The following is a 17,187-nucleotide window of genomic DNA, read 5'->3' as shown; positions in this document are numbered from 1 at the left end:
GCTGCGGTGTGTAGTAAACATCGTCACTGGGGAGACAAAGGCGCTCGGGCGTGGTGCTGGTCACCCACCCTCTCGTGTACCGTGCCGACCTTCCTAGGTGCGACTCGCTAACAGCACTTGCTCCTACAGTCCGTTAAGGCTACACGGGAGATCTTTGTCTTCGGTGTTACCCGAGGCACTCATCGAACTGTGCACTCATTCCTCGCCTCGTACTCGCGACGTTTCGATCGCAACACAAGCGAACTTCATCAGGTGAGACAACCACGGCAAGAAAATGCTGAAGCCGTCGTGATTTGTTTAAATTTATTTCATTTCTACCTACGTGACTTTACCGAAAGTACCAAAGAGTATGGGATTCCTGCAGTCACGAAAGCTTCAAATCAAGATGCGTACTCGGAAGTTCGTAGGTTCGACCCTGCACCCTGACGATGCCTGCTGTTGTATTTGTGGTGGAGTCTGCGTGTCCTCTCTCTCTCCCCATGGTGGGTCACGTGGATTGTCCCCCCCCCTTCTCCCCTCCGCATTTAAAAACAATTGGCCGCTACTATAAATTCTAGATTTGAAGCTTTCGTGACTGCAAGGATTAATACTCTTAGGGTTTTTTCGGTAAAGTCACGTAGGTAAAAAATTAAAATTAAAAGTTAATAAAAGTAATAATGGAAATAAAATAAAATAATAAATCACGACGTTTCGGAGGCAACACAAGTCTCCGTCATTAGGTGGGACCGTCACAGCTTGATGCAGTAATTTTAGTTGTGACGGTCCCACCTGATGACGGAAACTTGTGTTGCCTCCGAAACGTTGTGATTTATTATTTTATTTTATTTCCATTATTACTTTGATTAACTTTTAATTTTATTTTCTACCCACGTGACTTTACCGAAAAAAACCTAACAGTATGCGCTACTATAAATGTCCACGTGCGGTGGTGATGATGATGATGATATAAACCCACCCCCCCCCCATTCGATCAGCTATCAAAACGTGTGGCCATGCTCGCCTCTTGTGGTGGTTACAAAAAAAGTCGTCCTATTCCTCCACCGCCCCACCCAGCATAGCCCTCATTCACTCTCAAGCACGCCCGTGTCTTATCTAGTTTTTTTCGGGAGAGACATACGCCACTTAGGTGTAGGTCTCTCTCTCTCGCTCTTTCCGCGGCTGTACCGGACAATCGAGCATTCTTTGGTGACTGGAGCGACAGGAATCCGGATAAACTGGAGAGAGACAGAGAGAGAGAGAGAAAAGCCCCTCGGACAATGGGTCTCATCAATCAAATCGGCAGAGGGATGCGTCGCGAGGACATCCTCGCTGCAGCCACCTCGTGCCAGGCACTTTCGTTTGCCCCGCGCACGAGGGATGTGGGTGCCTCATGAATAATATTCGGTCGCGTTCAAACTACACACGATTTGAAACCAGCAAATCTCTCATTCGAACGTTTTCATTTTTTTTGTGCGGTCCAAAACCATTCAGATTCATTCCCGGCTTGCTCCATCCAATTTTTGCACAAATCCAATCCGTGGAGTGACGTCCGGGTTCTGCGCCAGGCCCCAGCTAAATCCCTCCACGTGACCATCCACGATAGCCTACCCATGATGCACGCCTAGTAACATTTTACACCCACGCTCTGTAATTTCGCCAGAATAACGTTGAAGGGCAATGGCCCCGTCTTGCTGAAGGGTAGATGATAGGGCTCGCTGTTGGTTGTGGACGTGCATCGGGACATGAGCACGATGGCCTCGGAGCAAGAAGAGCCACCTAGGTTCAAGTTCAATCCCCGAACCGGGCAACTTTCTGCATGGAGTCTGTATGCTCCTGCTGTTGTGGAGTGGCTCATGCAGCCAGCTATGGCTGCAGGGTTTTGGTAGTACATGTTGTTTATGCCATTTATTGTGAAAATTCCGTCAGTTCCTATGATTGCTTTTTCATTGCTTTCATGGCTTTATTTTGGTGATTTCGAAAAGTGTATTGGTTTAGCCATGTTTGTTTGTTGTAGTACAGAATTAGACTGATGGCCTTAATCTAAGTTGTCTCATGGTTGTTGTTGTTGTTGTTGTTTGACTTGCATCCTACTGGGATTTTTGCACACAGCGTTGGTGTACGGTGATTTGTCTGCAATATTTTGCTGTCTTTTCTTGGATTTCCTGTTTGAACTTAGTCACATATTCACTTTAAGATGTTTTCTTGTTCATGTTTTTGTTTTTTGTTTGTTGCGGTTGCACCCGATTCAAGAGTCGAATGGCTCACAGGGCTATACCTAATAGATGAACTTGAACTTGAATGTTCCCTATCTCGTCATGCAGGTGTTTTCTTTGGTTTCCTCGCACAGTTGATACAAAAACAAAGAAATAGCCACGCAATTGAACTGGCATTCGGCAAAATATCGCAGTGGTGAAACCAAAAATAAATCGGCTAATTATTTGGAATTACACACTGATGTTTATTTTTGGGTTGGGGGGGATAATGGACAACAGCATCGCAATAACCGCTACTGTAGATCACACGGCGGGACAATCCTGAAAGGGAGCCTTGCGACTCAGTGAGGCTCTACCGGGAAAACAAACGTCGTAGGAGTAATGACGTAGAGTCCCTTATTGATCCACTGCTGGCTGACAAAGACAAATGCAAAGATCCCCCGTATAGCGCCTATGAAGACCGTCACGGCACACGAGGGGGTGGGTGGCCAACCACCACGCCCGGCCGCCTTTGTCTCCCCAGTGGCGATGTTTACACACCGCACCAGGTACTCATTTGAGGCTGAGTCGACCTAGAGGAGGCCCAGGACCGCTTCAGATAATCGTCACTGGTGTTGGCCGTGAGCGGAAGTCAAACGTAGTGGCACGTGCATCGATTTTGCTTTCGTTCATTTTCATGTCAAGAGAAAGTGGAGCACGGAATGTTTTTCGGTCAACAAAAAAAAACATTTTTTTCTGGCCCGGACCTTTGCAGCCGTTTTAGACTAATTTCAGGGTGCTGATTCCAAATCTGATCTCAGATTTGCTCTATCACATCTCATTTTTATACTATCGGCATACCCCATTTTCATTGATTTTACCCGAAATTAACTGTCACTTATGATTGCAAGTTGTTGCGAGTCAGTGACTGCTTTAGTGTTAAAATATGGTGCTGTATTTTTAGGATAGTGTGTTTATAATATAATTTTATGTAGATATCCACATTTATTTAATATTTTTCTTCTGCAGTTTTTATTGAAAATGCAATTTTTGATATCTCAAAAACCTGATGTGATAGACAAAAACTGATGCCAGATTTGGAATCAGCCAAAATTACCTTAAGACCGTTGGAATACCTTATGCCAGAAAAAGTGTGATGACCAGTGTAATCCATACTCTTTGGTTCTTTCGGTAAAGTCACGTAGATGAAAATAAAATGTAATATAAATGTAATAAAAAATAAATAAACGTAAATTAAATCACGACGTTTCCATTGCAACACAAGCAATCATCATCAGGTGTGAAAATCACAGCTAGAATTTTTTTTTACGAAAGTCCATAACGCGGTGTTCTTTAGGAACGCAACCATCACTGTGTTATAGGAGAACAGACGTTACTTTGGTTTTAATCGCAGTACCGCGCGACTCTCGTTCACCACGCCTGGCCATCATTGTGGAGGAGGAGGAGGAGGTGGGCAAATATTCACTCGAGGGGCCTCTCTAGAGCTTCCACCAGCAGAGGCTCATCCGCCAGCGGTCTCGTGAGCAAGCAATTGCAGGGTCTGCACCTTTAACTTATTTTTTTTCCCACCGTAGTTTTCCCGGTTCGGATTGCCGAAATGAAATTTCAGATTGGAATTCACGCGTGCTCTGTACGGCAGCGACGAGTTCGTTTCGCAGCGGCTGCCAATCCACTGCTGGATGACGGCCATACTTCACCACTACTGCCCACCGCCGTTTGCTAAAAGGGGTGGTGGGTGGGGTGCCCAGCAGCGCTTCGTCCGTCACTCACCACTGACGTTAGCCGTGCCAGGGAACTGAAATCGAGTGATTGGGTTCATTCTTGCCGAGTGAGATAACCACTCTGCCACCACTCCGCCGCACCCACTTCCTGTACAAGACTCAAGCCAGAGTGTACGGAGCTGTGTGGTGATGCTCACGTGGATATTCCACATTCCCACGGCAGGAGCCAGTCTTTCCATAAGACGGCCCGAGTGTGGGAGTTTGCTCACGTCCAAGCGGCAATGTTAACAAAATCTCTCAGTGTTTTTTGGTTATTTTGCCGGTTATCGTTGTGGTTTGGCGTTACGTAAATCTGGCCGATTTCACTGCTCGCTGTGCCGGCTACGAAACACAAAGCAACTGAGCGTCGCTCGGAGGAGTCTCAGTGGTAGCTCTGAGACATCCGCATCCGTGCGCCGCTCTCCCGGGAGATCCGAGCACTGACGGCTACCAGTCACCTCGTTGACCTGACCACGTACAAGGGCACAATCGGAATAAAATCGTAGGATGGATGAAAACATTTTTTTTTTACTAAAAAAAATATACGGATTTAAAAAAAATATTTTATTCAAGAACCCAGAACACGGGCGTCACAGAGGAAGACGACAGCGCTTACGAACACATTTATTAAAAGACAACTCGGCGAATGCCTCCGCGATTATATGAATAAATAAGCAAATAAATAACTAAACTACTTGCGCGACGAAAAAAACCTCCCAAAAATAGCGCAAAAGGACGTGGCGACGCATCCCTTTATATAGACGGAATTCCTGCGGTTTTGGTGTTGACGTTGGGGCCAGGTATTGCAGCTATTATTAAAAAAAAACCCCAGGTAGAGTGCCTCGCAGCGCGAGGTGAGGCCGGGCTATTTTAGGAAGAGCTGGAATGTAAAACTCCCCCACCGCCACCACCACCACCACCGCCCCCGCTTTTTATGTATTATCGGAGTGACACGGCTCATCGAATCCGTGACATTCTGTTACTCGGAACTCACAATTTGCCATCGTCCGCCGTCGCCGCAGTTATAACAGGTGCGCGTGAATGCCCTAAACTTTGTGAGAGTGGGAGTGTAGATCAGATGACGATAGACGGACGAGAGACGAGGGGTGGGCAGATGATCGGTCGGTCGCGAACTCTTCACAGCAATTATAGATTTGAAGCTTTCGTGACTGCAAGGATTCACACTCTTAGGTGTTTTCGGTAAAGTCACGTAGGTAAAAAATAAAATAAAAATTAATAAAAGTAATTATAGAAATAAAATAAAATTATGAATCACGACGTTTTGGAGGCAACACAAGCTTCCGTCTTCAGGTGTAAATTCCTCCCCGTAAAGGGTATTAATTATAGATTTGAAGCTTTCGTGACTGCAAGGATTCATACTCTTAGATGTTTTCGGTAAAGTCACGTAGGTAAAAAATAAAATAAAAATTAATAAAAGTAATAATAGCCAACTGTCGAGAACGCGATGCCAGCCAGCCTCTGGCATCGCTTATCGTAATTTTGTTGTTGTTTGTGAACGAAAAAAAAACATTCTTTTAGTTTGCCTCTCTGAGATGCAGGTATTTGAAGGCAATCCGAAAAATCCCGAGAATCTACGTTTATGATTTCCGCTTCGACCGCTTGGCTGTTGCTGTTTTACTTGCGACCCCTTTTCAAGAGCATCGCAGCGAGTCTTCGCGATTGTGGCTGCTGATTGCTTGTTGTTGTTCAAACCTCCTCCTCCCCCAGCAGCAGTAGCAGTGGCAGCAGCGGCAGCAGTGGCATGAAAACAACACCCGGGGCTTGTTGCGCAGAAATGTAAACAATCACGTGCACGCGCACGCACGCGCGAGCCATCCCACGTGTTGCGCGCTCTGCGTTTGTTTGCCTCCCCCCGTACGTTGCACCACTACCACCGTGGGGGTTGTTGTTGTTGTTGTTTTGTTTGTTGTTTGTAACGTTCTTAGCAGCCGCTACTCGGACGTTTCTGTGAAAAACGGAGCTTTCTAACTCATCGGATTCCTCCAGTACAAATATATTTTCGGATTCTGATGAATGCCGCTTATGTTGAGTGGTTAAAATGCGACGTTCTAGCAACAATTTATTTGTTTATATAAACGAGTATATTACTTAACAACAGGTTTGATCCTTTCTGGCAATAAAACAGTTGTGTCAAGATGTTAAAACACCAATCAGAATCTTTGTTCAAGGAATCCTGTCTGCATTAACTACACGTATGTGTGGTGAACACGCAAATAAAAAACATGCTCTGATAATATTATATTTTTTTGTTTTATTTTTCTACCTACGTGACTTTTACCGAAAGAACCAAAGAGTATGCTCTGATAATATATTGGCACTGACTTTGAAACTGATTGGTCCACACCAGAGACAGCTTTCTTTTAAGGCAAGTCTCAAACGGTGTTAGACCAGAGGACGCCAAAAGGCGAACAGCACAAAGACAATGCCACTATCAGGGCATTTATAGCTTGGGGTGAGCAGCTACATCATGGGACCTTTCTTACAAGTGTTAAAATATAAACACATTCCTGCGGAGGGAGCTGGTAGGAAAGTTGGGTTGCTCGGTCAATGGCCAGGGTCAACGGTGGCGTGGTGTATTCTGCAAATATGGCCGACTGTGAGGGCGGGCACAAGCCGGCGTGAATAGGTTGAACGTTGAGTTTTATAAGGGCACCACGGGGTGACCAGCCCCTCCCCAGTGGGGAGGGGCTGGGGAGTCCCCACCCAGCCCCACCCGTCCCACCCCCCACCCAGCCCAACCCTCCCCACCCAGCCCCTCCCCACCCAGCCCCACCCTCCCCACCCAGCCCCTCCCTCCCCACCCAGCCCCTCCCTCCCCACCCAGCCCCTCCCTGCACGATGAACGGACACAATAATCCCCTGTGGGCTGGTGTAACCAGGAGGTTCCTACCAGTACAATAGGGTTTACCCTTTCTGGCAATGAAACATGATTCTGTTTGGTGTTGTGACATCTCGAAAGGTCCCATATTGAGTTTATTATTGTTGAGTAGAAATACTTTGTGATTGTTCGAATCGTCAAAAGGTTGTCTGTTACACAATAGCGTTACTGCTAAGTAAATGCTCATATATGGATTTACATAAAAACTAGTAATAAAAATAACTCTTTTAAAATGTCATTATGTCATCCTCATCAGGCCCCCAATGGGATACACCAGTGCGGTCTCCAACTCTCCAACTTTTATTGTCAACTCTGTCTCTCTACTGGCCTATGGAGAAGGGCCATCGGCCGAAACGTCATCTGCTGTATTACCCCTCTCCCCAGCTGTAAGACCACGCACCCACGGTGTGTTGCTATTGACGGCTGGTGCGCATTCTTGTTGTGTGGAGGCTGCGGCCTGGGGAGGTTTTCATCCAGCAGTGGATTGACAATGGCTGCTGCTGCTGATGATGATTACAATTATGTTCGTTTAAATCTCTCCTCGACAGACAGACCGACCGGGAGAAGGAAGTGGGCTCGCCAGTGATAATAATCACCGCTGCTGCTTGAGCGTGACCCCCATTTTAAAGGGGCCAGCCGCATGGAACAGCTGAGAGCTGGGGCAGGAGGGACTGCCACGCGGTCAATGTGGAACAAACTCTAAACAAATGGCGAACACTAAACAATGGGCAGCGAGCGATAATGATCGGCTGGTGTCTATCGCGAATTCTGCTCTGGGCTGTCTCTCTCTCTCTCACCACCTCTGTCTGTGTGTGTGGACAAGGGCTGGGACAGCTAACATATCGCTCCTTAATCGTACTTCCTCGGTTTTTGTACCAAACGGGTTTTGAATTGACAGTGAAAATTTAGAAGGGAGGGTGGGGGGGCGCTCAGCCTGCTGTGTGTATGGTGAACGTCACGTTAGCCCACCATGATTACACTGGTCAACAACAACATTTTTTTTTTCTGGCCTGGACTTTTGCAGCTGTTTAAGACTAATTTCAGGGTGCTGATTCCAAATCTGATCTCAGATTTGCTCTATCACATCTCATTTTTATGCTATCGGCATACCCCATTTTCATTGATTTTACCAGAAATTAACTCTGTCACTTATGATTGCAAGTTGTTGCGAGTCAGTGACTGCTTTAGAGTTAAACTATGGTGCTGTATTTTTAGGATAGTGTGTTTATAATATCATTTTATGTAGATATCCACCTTTATTTAATAATTTTCTTCTGCAGTTTTTATTGAAAATGCAATATTTGATATCTCAAAAACCTGATGGAATCAGCACCCCAAAATTACCTTAAATCTGTTGGAATACCTTATGCCACAAAAAGTGTGTAATCGGAGGTGTTTGCATTTGGTCTCTCTCTCTCTCTCGCCGTGGTCGCGTGGATTATTTTTTTCGGGCCCGGCTTTTTCTCTGCAACATTTGAAATCAACGTCACGCGTTTAGAGTGTTTGGCTCCTGCTGTACATTTACACACGATGATGATGATGAGGCACTTCATTGAGCTATTTAGTTCAGTGGTGCCTTACCTGGTTGAAATAACAGTAGTTTCGTTTTTAATGCAACAGAAACTATTTGGTGACGGACGCTTGTGTTGCGCCCGAAACGTCGTGATTTAATTTAGTTATTTTTATTTTTATTTACATTTTTATTATTATTATTTTTTTCTACCTACGTGACTTTACCGAAAGAATTAAAGAGTATGTATCCTTGCAGTCATGAAAACTTCAAATCTAGAATTATTTGGTGCTGTTGATGTCGCATTAGCAGTGATGCACAAGCACAATTCACAAACAAACAAAAAAACTCAACACATACGTCGAAAAATAACACTGTAAAGAAAACAAAACATAAATAGGTGACGTTTCGGACAATTGCCCTTCTTCATAGCACATCATTCCAAAGGCCACGTTGTAAAGTGCGGTCTCAAACTCTTACGATCCGCACTACCCATCTGGGCTCCCTACGCATGTGCTATGAAGAAGGGCCATTGCTCGAAACGTCGCCTATAACAATAACATACGTATATCTATTTTTTTAAGACCGCGGAGTTATTGACAAATGTAATTGAACGCAGCATCCCTTTCACGCCAAAGCAAATGGCCCAAAGCGCCGCGAAAATCAACAAGAGGAGACGATCATAAGCGCTGAACAGCAGTAAGGGACCATCCATTGAGCACGTACGCGAAAATCTGTCAAAACGTGACCCCTCTCCCCATCCCTGTACTCACGCGGACTTTTTACACCCCCCGTCACCTGCGTACGTACGCTTGACGCACCCCCCACCCCCCCGAATGTTGTAGAACGGCCGATATTTAATCCACGCAGCAACGATCAAGGATGAATAACATTAACGTGTTTAAGCAAACGGATAGTCCACCGCCGGACTATCTAACTCAGTTGAAGCCCAATGTAGACAAATTATTATCGAGGCTTCACACCCCCCCCCCTCCGTTTCCTATGCGTATGCACATTGTCAGTAGACCCCCCATACGCAAGCGTACACGTTTGGGTTAACCCTCCACTCCCCCCCCTCCATGCGTACTTACTAAATGGATGTCCCCTAACAGCCGTCACGAAGATGATGGGGAGTGGGGAGAGAAAATCAGTTTATCCGCACGCCCTACGCCGACTGAAGCTCTCTCGTAAAAAAATCATCGAGCCGCGCGCCCATTTGGTAAACAAAAGCCGGAGAATTCCCCGCTCTGTATCGCCTTGGCCAACATCGAAGGAATAACATTCTATTTTTTATTGCGTTCGCTTTCGACTTCAATGTATAGCTTTACGATTCGTAATATGCACGGTAAAACGGGCCAACTTTGAGACAACATTGGGTCAACGTTGGCATGCGGTTATAGCCGTTGGACCGACGTTGGTTCAACGTTGCCCCCCCCACCCCCACGGCTTTGATAGTTACCGGGCAGGGTTTACTTTCATCTGTGGAGCAGAGCCACCAGCTAGCGTTTTCTTGGACCTCACGACGCGTTGATTCTTCCCCGCGTGATTGCGAGACTATTGTGGGTACAACCATATAACATTATTACGCGCGGGGCGTACCGTTTTATACTCCAGTGATAATTAGTGCCTTACCGCCCGTATAATCCCTACTCCAAGTAAAACACACAGCCACCGAGTGAGGGCTTTAAGGCGCGTTTGTACATCACGTCAAACAAAACAAAAAAGCTGCAACTGAAATAAGCGAGTGTGGGTGACAAGTGAGTGTGTGGTGGTATCATGGGGCATGGTGGTGTGGTGGTCGTGCAAGACCCAAGCCAAGGAACTCAATCGACAATTGAAGTGGAGGGCTCTTCAAGGATATGTCAAGAAGGGCCATTGCCTGAAACGTCGCCCATCATTTGCGTTCGAAACACGATGAGCTGCACTGGCTACCTATTATGAGAATATGCGTTTCCCCTTTTATCTGGAAACAAAAAAGGTGTTACGTTGTTAAGACACCAAACTGAAACCTTTTACAAGGAATCACGTCTGCATTAACCACAATGCTTGTGGTCAAAATGCCAACAAAAAACACACTCTGATAATATTTGCATTGTCCCTTCAAACTGATTGGCCCACACGAGAGACCGCTTTCTTTTGAAACTCGTCTCAAACGGTGTATTATCAGTGTGTTTTTGTTTGCATTTCGACCACAAATTGTGGTTAATGCAGACGTGATTCCTTGTAAAAGGTTTCATTTTGGTGTTTTAACAACTTAACACAGCTGTTTTGTTGCCAGATAAAAGGGGAAAAACCTATTATCATATTTTGGTACTGACAAAGGAGGTCCTATGATGGCTAATTACACTGGTCAAAAAAAAAATTTCTGGCCTGGACTTTTGCAGCTGTTTTAGACTAATTTCAGGGTGCTGATTCCAAATCTAATCTCAGATTTGCTCTATCACATCTCATTTTTATGCTATCGGCATACCCCATTTTCATTGATTTTACCAGAAATTAACTCTGCCACTTATGATTGCAAGTTGTTGCGAGTCAGTGACTGCTTTAGTGTTAAAATATGGTGCTGTATTTTTAGGATAGTGTGTTTATAATATCATTTTATGTAGATATCCACATTTATTTAATATTTTTCTTCTGCAGTTTTTATTGAAAATGCAATATTTGATATCTCAAAAACCTGATGTGATAGACAAAAACTGATGCCAGATTTGGAATCAGCACCCCAAAATTACTTTAAACCCATTGGAATACCTTATGCCAGAAAAAGTGTGTTGACCAGTGTAATCCATACTCTTTAGTTCTTTCGGTAAAGTCACGTAGATGAAAATAAAATGAAATAAAAATTGAATGAAAAGAAATAAACGTAAATTAAAAATCACAGCTAGAATTTTTATTTATGAAAGTCACTTTAGTAAAAACATTCTAGCTGTGATTTTCACACCTGATGATGATTGCTTGTGTTGCAATCGAAACGTCGTGATTTAATTTACGTTTATTTATTTTTTATTAAATTTTTATTACATTTTATTTTCATCTACGTGACTTTACCGAAAGAACCAAAGAGTATGGATCCTTGCAGTCACGAAAACTTCAAATCGATCATTTTTGCAACAAAAAATGCTAATGCAAAAAACTGATGCCAGATTTGGAATCAGCACCCCAAAATTACCTTAAAACCGTTGGAATACCTTATGCCAGAAAAAAGTGTGTTCACCAGTGTTTAAACGCAAGATTGCGCACAAATTAATTTTTACTCGTCTTCAAGAGTCCCCGTCAAGCTGCTCGTCCTATCTCGCCGATAAGTGCGGAGCAGCTTCAACAACGCCCCAATTCACTCCGACTACGATCCGAGGCTCATGGCCCACTGCTGCTACTGCTGCTGTACCCGCTGCTGTGTAAACCTCGTGAGCGATACGGCCAGAGCAGTTTAGGGGTGCCCGGACCCCAAAAAATTAACCCGTAAAAACAAAGTTTTTCACTATAAATCCTTTATATGCGTGGCATCGGTTTTATTTTATTATTCATTTGTGTTTTTCTTGAGTAAGAGTTTCATTTTTATCACATTGGTATTTTAAATTAAATATGAAATTCTTTATTTTCCTAAAAAGTGGAAAATTTTGGAAAAAATTTGTTTCACGAAAATAAATTGTCACGCACAACGAGTCTGTGTGCAAAATGTCAGCTCGATTGGATCACGGGAAGTGGGTTCAAAAACGACCGAAAGATTTGCATGGTCGTAAGCGCGCAAGCAAGCAAGTGAACTTAATATAAAGGATTTAAAAAGACCTCGAACACCGCGATCAAGCTCATCATGATCGGGATCCATCCCCGAGTCTGAGCAGTGGTGTAGCGGTTAGCGCTACGCTGCGCTACGAACCCGGCGCCCCGAGTTCGATTCCCGCTCACGGCCAACACCGGTGACGATTGTCTGAACCGGTTATGGGCCCTTCCCTAGGTCGACTCAACCTCAAATGAGTGCCTGGTGCGGTGTTTAAAAATCGCAACTTAGGGAGACAAAGGCGGCCGGGCGTGGTCCTGGCCCCCCACCCCTTCGTGTGCCGTGCCGGCCTTTATAGGTGCTCACTAACAGCGCCAACAGTCTGATACAGGGGATCTTTGTTTTGTTTGTGTGCACCATGGACCCGAACTCACTCTGCAAACGGCCCCAAGCCTTGCCCACCGGAGCAGAGATACAACCGGTGGCGGATACATTCTCAATAGCGCGTGTGCGTGTGTGCGTGTGTGTGCGTGTGTGCGCGTGTGTGCGCGTGCGCGTGCGTGCGCGTGCGTGCGTGTGTGTGCGTGTGTGCGCGTGTGTGCGCGTGCGCGTGCGTGCGCGTGTGTGTATGTGCGCGTGTGTGCGTGTGTGCGCGTGTGTGCGCGTGCGCGTGCGTGTGCGTGTGTATGTGCGCGTGTGTGTGCGTGTGCGCGCGTGTGTGTGTGCGCGTGTGTGCGTGCGTGTGTGTGCGTGTGCGCGCGTGTGTGTGTGCGCGTGTGTGTGTGCGTGTGTGCGCGTGTGTGTGTGCGTGTGTGTGTGTGCGTGTGTGCGCATGTGTGCGAACACACGTGCAAAGGTAAAGATTCCCACACATTGCCGTGACATACTGTTGGGCCAAGTGCAGTTAGCGAGCAGCACCTTATAAGGCCGGCACGGCACGCGATGGCTTGCGTGGCCAAGACCACGCCCGGCCGCCTTTGTCTCCCCCAGTAGCGATGTTTACACACCGCACCAGGCACACACACACACGTGTACACACATACTAGTACACACACGTGTACACACACACACACCTGCCGCGCTTTGTTTCCCGCACACAATCAAGGGCTGACCCCCCCCCTGCCCCCCCCCCCACGTGTAACTGTATCTGCGACGCGAGGCACCGCTCGTTTGCTGCCACATCGCTCGAGGGAGGCGTGCGAGTGTTGTGGCAGGTGGGGGGGGGGTGACCCCCACACCCCACTACCCCTCCCCTCCCCTCCCTGCCCCCCCCCCCTCCGCCGCCACATCCACCCATCAATGTGATTGTAACGCACGATCCTTGGCACGTGTCCTCCCCCCCCCTCTCTCAGAGGTCGCAAACGGGTTTTGATTCCTTACTCTTACCCGTACCCGGCCGCACCAGGGTCGCAAACGGGTACCCGTACCCGTACGGGTACCCGTACGCTACCCGTACCCTACCCGAAATGAGTGACAAACGGTGACTCACCAGTGACTCACGGCCTACCCGTACCCGTACCCGGCCGCACCAGGGTCGCAAACGGCTACCCGTACCCGTACCTGGCCGGGTACGGGTAGCGGGGTATCGGGTAGGGTACGGGCATCGGGTACCCGGTTACGACCTCTGCCCTCTCTCTCTCTCACACGTGACAGTATCGAGGGACATCGTGATATCTCTCTTTTATTTTTGGTGTTTGATATTTATTTTAGCTACTGCAAGAGGTATGAACGCAAACATCGTGAAACCAATAACCTACAAACAACACCGGTATATATTTTAAAAAACAAAACCCAGAAACAAAAGTTTAGATAATCACAACTATCATAAAAGTACTGTCCAGTGTGACCATCACCGTCAGTCTGAATACCTAATGGAGCAGTATTAAGAGGAAAAACAAAACATGTAATCTGCACTGCGTTCAGCCAGCCCAATATGTATTTCATTTCTCCGAGGAATGTCTGCTGTGGGTTGCCAGTATCAAAATATAAGAATGGGTTTTACCCTTTCTGGCAATGAAACAGGGTTCGTGTTAAGATGTTTAAACACCAAGCTGGAACATTTTGCCTTTTGGCGTCCTCTGGGCGAACACCGGTAGCGAGACGAGGCTCTAAAGAAAGCTGTCTCTGGTGTGGACCAATCAGTTTCAAAGACAAATGCATCACATACAACCAGAGCATGTTTTTGTTTGCATGTTCACCACAAGCATATTTGGTCAATCCAGACACGATTCCTTTGCAAAAGATTTCAGTTTGGTGTTTTAACAGATTAACACAACTGTTTTGTCGCCAGAAAAGGGTAACACCTACTGTTATATTTTGACACTGGCAATGGAAGTCCCATGATGTAGCTGTTCACCCCGAATTCTCAATGTCCTGGATAGTGGCATTGTCTTTGCGCTGTCCGCCTTTTGGCGTCCTCTGATTTAACTCTTTGCTTGAGACTAGGCTCTAAATAAAGCTGTCTCTGGTGTGGACCAATCAGTTTCAAAGACAAATGCATCACATACAACCAGAGCATGTTTTTTGTTGTTGTATATTTACCACAATCACATGCGGTTAATGCAGACATGATTCCAAAGGTTTCAGTTTGGTGTTTTAGCATCTTAACACAACCGTGTTATTGCCAGAAAGGGTGAAACATATTCTTGTAGGATCGAGGGGGGATTGTAAATGTTGTGGATTTTACTCTCCAACATACACACCGGTTCAATCTTGATTTGAAGCTTTCGTGATTGCAGGGCGTGCAGGCATCCATACTCTTTGGTTCTTTCGGTAAAGTCACGTGGGTAGAAAATAAAATAAATTACGACGTTTCGGGCGCAACACAAGCGTCCGTCATCAGGTGAGAAAGCATGGTCTGCTGCTGAGGCTTTCCCTCCTGATTATGGACGCTTGTGTTGCGCCCGAAACGTCGTAATTTATGTTATTTTATACCTACGTGACTTTAGCGACAGAACCAAAGAGTGACGAACCTTACTTAATTGGCTGTGTCGGATTGGTGGCGGGTTTAAAGGGACATTTATATTGACGCGATCTTACCCCCTCCAAACAATTGTTTTTTATTATTATTATGGATAGAGGTGTTTGTTTCTCTCTATTTGCTTGCTTCATTTGTGTACTTTATTTCGCGTGGTTTGTTTTGCTGGTGTAATGTTATTGGTCCGGGTCACTCTTTATAAACACAAGAATAAGAATTTACAATTATTTTATAAGGCGCCTTTTACTGATAAGGATGAGTCCAAGAGAGAAGCAGAAGCTAAATAGAATAAACTGACTTAAGAAAATGTTTTTTTTCAAACCGAGACTTTAATGTATCCACATTATCAAGCGCATTTCATCAGCAAATCCCAATGCAAACAAGCGACTCTACCCTGGTCCCCAGGGTTTCCAACCCCCCCTCCCCATCACCCACCTGGTGAAACAAAATGACCTTGATTTTAGATTTGAAGCTTGACCTTGAATGACCTTGAACTCATCAATGGATTGCTGCTCGAATGGAGCGCACAGAAATCGGTGTTCGTCTGTCGCTGTGCAGCAAATTCCCTTTGCTCCAGCAGCTCATTGAAATTTCACAACAACGAGAACAACAAAACTTGCGTTCATCATCGCAATTGGTGTGGTCTGGGACTGTTTTGTTGTTTGTTACTGGACAGAGGTGTTGGTACTGCCTCGTCCAATCTTGATAAATCGGACTTATATAATGCACGTGTTACACATTCCTGCGGAGGGAGCTGGTAGGAACGTTGGGTTGCTCGGTCAATGGCCAGGGTCAACGGCGGCGTGGTGTATTCCGCAAATATGGCCGGCGTGAGTAGGTTAAACGTTGAGTTTTATAAGGGCACCACGGGGTGACCAGCCCCTCCCCACCCAGCCCCACCTCTCCCACCCCCCACCCAGCCCCACCCTCCCCACCCAGCCCCTCCTCACCCTCCCCTCTCCACCCGGCCCCACCCCTCCCATTTTTGGATGCACGACGGACGGACGGACACAAGAATCCCCTGTGGGCTGGTGTAATATATTTCCTCTTCGTGACTTGCTCACCACTCTCTCTTCTGTGCACTAGTATTGGTTCTTTGTTTGCATTGTTTGCTATTGTTGTAACTTGATGAGCCGCCCTATGCTGGACATCTGTCAAAAAGAGATTCGTAGCAGTCTAATTAAAGATGACGAGCCTGTAAATGTTCATATTCTTAGTTATTTTCGGTAAAGTCACGTAGGTAAAAAATCACGTAGGTAAAACATGTACCTGATACAGCAATCGTGCTGTGACGGTTCCACCTGAAGACGGAAGCTTGTGTTGCCTCCGAAACGTCGTGATTTTTTATTTTACTTTTATTTTACTTTTATTAATTTTTATTTACATTTTTTCACCTACGTGACTTTACCGAAAAAAACCTAAGAATATGAATCCTTGCAGTGACGAAAGCTTCAAATCTAGAAACTGTAAATGTTCGTCTAGCGTCTCTTATTCCCGTCCCACGGCTGTTGATGTCGATGCAGAGACAACGATCGAAATTTCACATTCAGGGTGGTGAAGCCAGCAGATAAACGCGTCAGTAGGAACAGCGGAGTTAGTTCATCGCTGTGATGTCTCTTTCGCATTTGTGGATCGTGGCATTCCCTCGTCCCACGTCGTTCTGGGTGACCCAACAGTCGCACACGACCGGAGAGATTCTAGAGTTGAAGCTTTCGTGAATGCAAGGATTCATACTCTTTGTTTTTGTTTGGTTCAGTCGCATAGATAGGAAGCTTGTGTTGCCTCCGAAACGTCGTGATTTAATTGAGTTGTTTTCATTTATTTTATTTTATTGATTGTTTTACCTACGTGACTTTACCGAAAAAAAATAAGAGTACGACTGGAGAGTTATTTTCAAAAGTTCCCATTTGTGCATCAGGTATCCAGCATCTAATGCTGCCACGGTCTGTGTCGTGGATGCGGTTTTTCGGAGTGGACCGTGAGCTATACGTGGAAGATCGAAACCAGAGGGATCTTGCTGAGTTGGGTCTTTCACAACAAGGCGGTGTTTATACTCTGTGGGTCTTTCGGTAAAGTCACGTAGGTAGAAAAAACAACAACAACAGATCACGACGTTTCGATAACAACACAA

Source organism: Lethenteron reissneri, chromosome 53, assembly GCF_015708825.2.
Source record: "Lethenteron reissneri isolate LAM-NWPU_2019-01 chromosome 53, ASM1570882v1, whole genome shotgun sequence".
Lineage (NCBI taxonomy): Eukaryota > Metazoa > Chordata > Hyperoartia > Petromyzontiformes > Petromyzontidae > Lethenteron > Lethenteron reissneri.
The sequence above is the reverse complement of the archived record's forward strand: the minus strand, read 5'-3'. Positions refer to the sequence as shown.